This window comes from Adiantum capillus-veneris, chromosome 8, assembly GCF_014529385.1.
Source record: "Adiantum capillus-veneris isolate H3 chromosome 8, ASM1452938v2, whole genome shotgun sequence".
NCBI lineage: Eukaryota > Viridiplantae > Streptophyta > Polypodiopsida > Polypodiales > Pteridaceae > Adiantum > Adiantum capillus-veneris.
This window is the reverse complement of record NC_140938.1, coordinates 21,150,749-21,157,257: the sequence shown is the minus strand read 5'-3', so window position 1 is coordinate 21,157,257 and position 6,509 is coordinate 21,150,749. Positions and strand designations below refer to the sequence as shown.

The 6,509-nt window shown below is 41.9% G+C and overlaps 1 pseudogene; it reads right to left on the bottom strand.

Annotated features, from left to right (window-relative positions):
- Positions 1 to 4,209: 4,209 nt before the first annotated feature.
- Positions 4,210 to 4,650, bottom strand: LOC147451783 (large ribosomal subunit protein uL15y pseudogene; annotated as a pseudogene).
- Positions 4,651 to 6,509: the final 1,859 nt, after the last annotated feature.

Below are 6,509 nucleotides of genomic sequence, written 5' to 3'. Positions count from 1 at the left end.
ATGTTACCAGAGGATGGGAACCAATGGCAAACATTAAGAGGGCAAGTGGACAGCCTTGTTTAATTTATCTCGACCTCGAATGCTCCCACAATTCTCTCATTGAAGAGTAGCTCACACTGGCTACCACCACCAAGTGTGCTGACTAGACAACGCATCCGCGGCCCAAAGCCTGATGCCTTCATGACGTCTTTTATGAATGACCATGTGATCCTATCATATACTTTATCCAAGTGCAGATGCAACATGATGCACTCTTGCTTAGTGATAGTAGCATATTCAATGCTGCTCATTGCTGCCAGAATGTTATCATAGATTGACCTTCCCTTGATAAATCCATGTTGGTGGGGAGTCGAGACCTGGTCCAGGAGGGGGGACATCCTGAGGGATATAGTTTTGGCGATAATTCTATAGGCTACCATCATTATCGTTATGGGGTGCCAATGCTTCAACTGGGAGCAACAAACTTGTTTTGGGATAGGCTTAATAAGGCCTCTTTTAATGCTTACATCCATGACTCCATCACGAGGGCCCGGTTAGCCATTTGTGTGATGGGAACTTGAGATCATCCCAAAATTCTTTGAAAAACTCAGGAGTCAAATCGTCCCAACCAAGGGACGTTTTAAATGCCTAAGGCATATAGTGTGATAGAGCATTCATGTTCTGTGAATTCCCTCTCTAGGAGGTTGGCTCCAGAAGGGGATATGTGTTTTTGACGCTCCCAAGAATAGTAGCCCTAGCATCGTTCATTTCATTGGAGCAGGAAAAAAAAGATGTTCATGTGATCTTATCGAACACTAGTGACACTCCCACCACCTGTGGCTACAAAGAAAACTAATTATAAGCTATTTATATAATGTCTATCTTTATGTCACTAGAATGTTCTCAATATTTCTTGATATTAATACATTGATGGCATGAGTTGAGTCTCTCTAGCATTTTAAATCTCATGGATATATAAAGAGGCCTTATACCACCTACTGGTAAATAGAGTTTCCATTATCTCTAGCATCTTATTGTTTGCCCTTGACTATTAGTACTAATCTTTGGATTTGAGCTCCCTATGCAGTGCCATGATACAATGCATGATCTTTGTTGGTTCTTAGGGAATGTTAATGTAAGATCCCCAATTTTTGGGTCTCTTCTAAAAATAAGAAAAATAGCTTTCAATATCTATTTTGCCAAATTTTGACTTAAGATGCTTGTTTTTCAGTATTGGTGGAAGGTTCTAAAGTAAACAGCAGGGTTGTTTCCATGTTCTAGTAGGTTAGGCAGACGTTTGGTGTAGTTTTGAGAAATTTCGCTATTTTAAGCTTTTTTATGCTTTTTATGCTTCTAGGTGCTTTCTTACGAAAAGCAAGGTCGGATCCTTCATCTACGTGTTCCAAGGAAGCTATGGTCCAATTTTGTATAAAAATCTGCTTTTTGAGTGCTTTTGACTCTATTTATAGCTTTTCATGATTTTTAGTGAAAAGCGAGTCCGCTTTCTTATTCCAGTGGACGAGGGAAACCCATGGTCCAATTTTAGAAAATTTTATTTTTTGTTGTTTTTAACGCTATTTTTAGCTTTTCGTGCTTTTCACCGTTTTTGAAAAGCAATGTGCTTTTTATGATGACATAAAACTAAAGATATTAATTTTAGTCTCTGTCGGATTTAAAAATGATCACCATAGCAAAACCGAGACCAGATGGAATTTTTACGGGAGTTATTTTTTTAAAAAGCAATATTGTAAATATGCCGGGGCAGTACAAGAAAGTCATAATTATGTCGAGATATTACGGTGCGGCATAGTCTAGCTATGGTTTCCATTATTTGGTCAGATACTGCTCATATAGCCAATTTTGCTGTAAAAATTGAATGGTAAATGGGAGAGTTGACCACCAAAAGCTGTGACATGTTTTTAGAAAAGACTAGAGTCTTTTCCCAAAACCATGAGAGGAATCTCAATCCTCGAGCAAGTACTTCGGAGAAAACAAGAAACCGAACGAGGATAAGCAATGTAAAAGATTAGATCAAGGTCTCAATAGTTACTCTATAGAGTATAGTGTAGCAAAGTAACCATGTTGGATCTCAAATAGTCTCAAACAAAAGATCCATACTCTTCCTTTAATGTGTTCACACACGTTACAATAGTCTCAAACAAAAGATCCATACTCTTCCTTTAATGTGTTCACACACATTAAAATAGTCTCAAACAAAAGAGCCATACTCTTCCTTTAATGTGTTCACACACACACACACACTGATAAAAAGTCATTTCCTTGCTTCTGAACCATCTTCTTGAGCATATTCCAAAACTCTATTTGTGGAAACTTATTCTCCATGGTAAATTCACATGTTGCAATTGTCATAATTTTGGGCACAAATAAACCAAGAGAGGGTAACTCAAATGCCACATGTCCGTCATAATGCGTAGGTAGCTCTTGAACTTGAAAGATATCCTTTGCTTGCTTGAGTGCCATGTGATGTAGGCTGCTTTGTGAAGGCATTGCATACAATATACCAACTACTCTGGAGGGACCATGGGACTACTACAACTGTGTCCTTCATTCCAATGCCTTTTGAGAGAGACAGAGAGAGAGAGAGAGAGAGAGAGAGAGAGAGAATGAGGTTTGTCTTCCACAATTGCGAGATCACAATCGAGGAATCTTTTCTATAAAAAACCAGCCTTTCTAGTCGTGCGTCCAAAATGACTTTGATGCGTCGATGCCCTTGTTCAACATTCCCTACCTACACCTTCTTCTAGAATTCCACAAAAGTGGGCTTGACTCCACCACTCGCAGTGAGCTTTGCATGGAAGGGGTGTGCATGCTCTCAACCAATCTAGTCAATTACACTATCTCTTGCTCCTCTCAGACTCAGTGCCACCTATAAAAGTCACTCACAATGCTAGAAAAAAACCTAGGTGTAGTGTAACAAAAACCTAGGTTTAGTGTAACCCCACCTACAAATTTTGAGATTTACCTCTAAATTTTATAGTTGGTGAGAAAACCTCCAAAATTTGAAAAACATTAGTATTAATTGGTATAAAAACCTTCAAATTTAGTCACTTTACCTCAAATGTTTCTAACATGTATCAAAAGACTCAAAAGTCACTCAATGTCTATCCAACCGATGACTTCAACCACAGTGGCAATGCTCCTAGCATGCGTCTTCCAAGAACTCTATGATAGAAGTCAAAATTCATGAGCCTTCTTCCTCTCCTGGATTATGCCCTAATTAGACACCTGTCTACTTCCTAACAGCGGGAACATTGGTACGCTGATTCTGGTTCTGCATATGCTCCTTGCGTCTAAACCTCTGTGATGGCTCTCGAACTCTTCTTGTTGTGCGGGATCTCACACGGACAACGTGAGTGAATGGCACATGAAACACAATACTGAATTTTGGCGTAAAGCTTGGGAAGTGTGTACCCATCATAAAGGCGAGCATCTTGCACATCTCGCACAACAGCTTGTTCAACAATGTTCCTTACAAGAAACCGCTTGACAACCTTGTCCTTGGGCACACATAGCCCACCATTGGAGCACCTGATGGGGTTGGTGTGGCCTCTTCCGTGCTTGTTACATCCCCCTTAACGGCGCTTACCATCATGACTACTTATGCTGCAACTACTTCTGCTTCCTTTTTGTCGTGACCATCTCTCTCTCTCTCTCTCTCTCTCTCTCTCTCTCTCTCTCTCTCTCTCTCTCTCTCTCTCTCTCTCTCTCTCTCTCTCTCTCTCTCATATAAAGGGAAAGTAGGCTACATTCAATCATCGCTAGGCTTACTGTCTCTAAATTGTCCCCATGAGGTCGCTCGGTACACCTTTACTACAGACCGTCTCTTGCCTTGGAGATGCCCCCATTAGCACTCTGCAATAGTATTTTAACCTTCATGACAGAAACGGTCTTGAGTATAGAGGCAGTCATGGTGTTGATACTAACGGTGCTTCTCATGTTCATCGCTATGTCCCTAGCGAAGTGGTCTTCTTCATCATCGCAATCCGCCGCACATGCATCAACTGGGGAGGTGAGCTGCAGTATGAGCCTCTATATCGTAGGATGCCCTTTTCTCCATCAATGTAACAAATTGAGAATTCTATTGGAGCCGTATTGAGGAGGTGGATTTTTGGTGCAGCAAGAGCCCTTTGGAAGGAGACATCTCTGCAAATCCTTATACAAAAAACCTTTACAACTAAATTGAGAAGCAAAAAAAGCATTGTCATCCGCCTACACGTTAATAGAAGGGAAGATCTGACCACCAGCCTCTTTGATCTTCTTCTCCGCAAGCTTAGAGAAGAAATTGGATTTAACGATTAGAGGAGTGGGGGGAGCATTGTCTTTACCTAGCACCTTGAAGTACTCGAACGGTGTGACATCCAACAAGGGCCCCTTTCCTTTCGGAGCAGATTTCTTAGAGTCGGGCAGAAGCGAGAAGAGATTATCCACATTCACAATGCGATAGTGAAACTTGTTCATTGTCTTGTGGAAGTAGCACATACCTACCTTCCCGAAGTACCTAGGGTGATATTTGTCGAACAAAATGCGATGGTGGTGCATACCTCCTGTATTACCACGACCTCCGGGATGCTTTTTGTGCTTGCCAATTCTTTCGTGGCCTGCACTGACGTGACCTCTCTTCTTCCTGTTCTTCTTCAACTTGGTCATCATAGCGGCCTTCCTACTCTGGAACCGCCACTTGGCTGAGTTCTTTGCTGTTGTTGTGGGTCAGTGTACTGAGGACGAGCCTGCTGAGCACCTGGATATTGCGTCTGAGGTAGCTAGGTGCCATGATATTGAGGATGAGCATGCTGGCCAGCACTCGGATACTATGATTGAACACCTGAAAACTGTGGTTGCAATAGCAGGACCCCAAGATAATGTGGTTGTGCTTGCTGGGGAAGTGTAAATTGTGGTTGTCCCTGCTCCACGCCTGGATATTGCGGCTGAAGTGGCATATAGTATGGGGCGCGCACTCTGCATGGGATTGATTCCTCCATAGCTAACGAGTAGGTATTGACCAACTTGCTCTCCAACAGAGGAAGTCTCTCTCTCTCTCTCTCTCTCTCTCTCTCTCTCTCTCTCTCTCTCTCTCTCTCTCTCTCTCTCAGCCGTTTTTTGACCTAGTAGACAGTAGTCCACTCTTTTGATCATAACTTCTTCATCCGAACTCCGATTTGGGTGATCTATAGCCTCAATCGAAGAGCACGAAGTCCTCTACGCATTGATGTAAAGACATAAATTTTCAGAGTTATGGAAGGCATTTCTGTAGCAGCATTTTCGAAGTGAATAGGTTCAACAAAATTGATTCTCATTTCCTATTTTACATACAATGTCTTCCGGCACTCGCAAGGGTTCTTCTTCTTCAACAAGGTCCACAACCATTGTGGAAAATGATCCAAAATCTCCTAAGTGTGGAGATAGCAACACAACCACCCAACCAACGACATCGAAAACCATGATCATGGCGTACTTGGTATCATTGCAAGAGACCGTAAACAAACAAGGCGAAGACTTACGAGCACTTGCAACGGAGAATGGTACACTAAGGGTACTTGTGGTTGAGAATGAGAATCTCAAGAGGACACTTGAGATGCAAACAACACGTTTGATGCAACTTGAAGAGGAAGTCAAGGAATGTAAACGCTCTCTTGTGGACTTGAATGCTTTGAAGGAGCGAATGAGCAAAGTAGAGCATGACCATGTATTGAAAGAGGAGACATTTGACACTATGAGCCAGGATGTATGCGACATGAAAAATGTATGCACAAACAAGTCTTGGGCTGATGTATGTGGTAGAAATGTGGTTTCTAATTCCTCACTCATGCAAGCTATGGTTCAAACAAAGAATGTTGAGAATGTGGATGTGGAGGAGTTGAAGGAACGGGAGCGACGTTCCAAGAACATTATTATTCGTGGAATTCCCGAAGAGAAGTTAGAGACACCTCCTTCTCTTGCCATTGTTATTGAAGATTTCTTCAAAACCCACTTTGGCATGTCCGGAGTTATGGTCTATGGAGCACATAGAGTGGGGAAGCAAGGAGCTCCTCGCTCAGGAGAACGGCCAATTGTATGCACCATGCCGGATGAGACCAAGGGAAAGATTATCCTTGATAATAGTTGGATCTATTTGAGGGATACAAAATGTTTTGTATGTGAAGATCGCACTATTAAGCAACAAAATATGCGTCGCAAGGCATATGAGGAAAAGAATAATAAAAACAAGGAGATCTCTCATGAAGAAAATGTGCCCAAGGAGGAGGCAAGTCTCTCAAGCAAATAGGGATGCGTGACCTATGAGACCGAGTTACAATTGAAAATATGCTTTTGGAATTGTAATGGATACCCATGGAATGCAGGGGTTGCCATTGATGAACTAACAAGCAAAGCCGATGTTGTACTTCTTGTTGAAACTTGGCAGCATGATACACAAAGGATTAACGGCTTGGAGGATTACAATGTACATTCATTGATGTGGTCAAAGAATCTCAAGCAACGAAGAGGACAAGGAGGGTTAGCATGTATGGTTA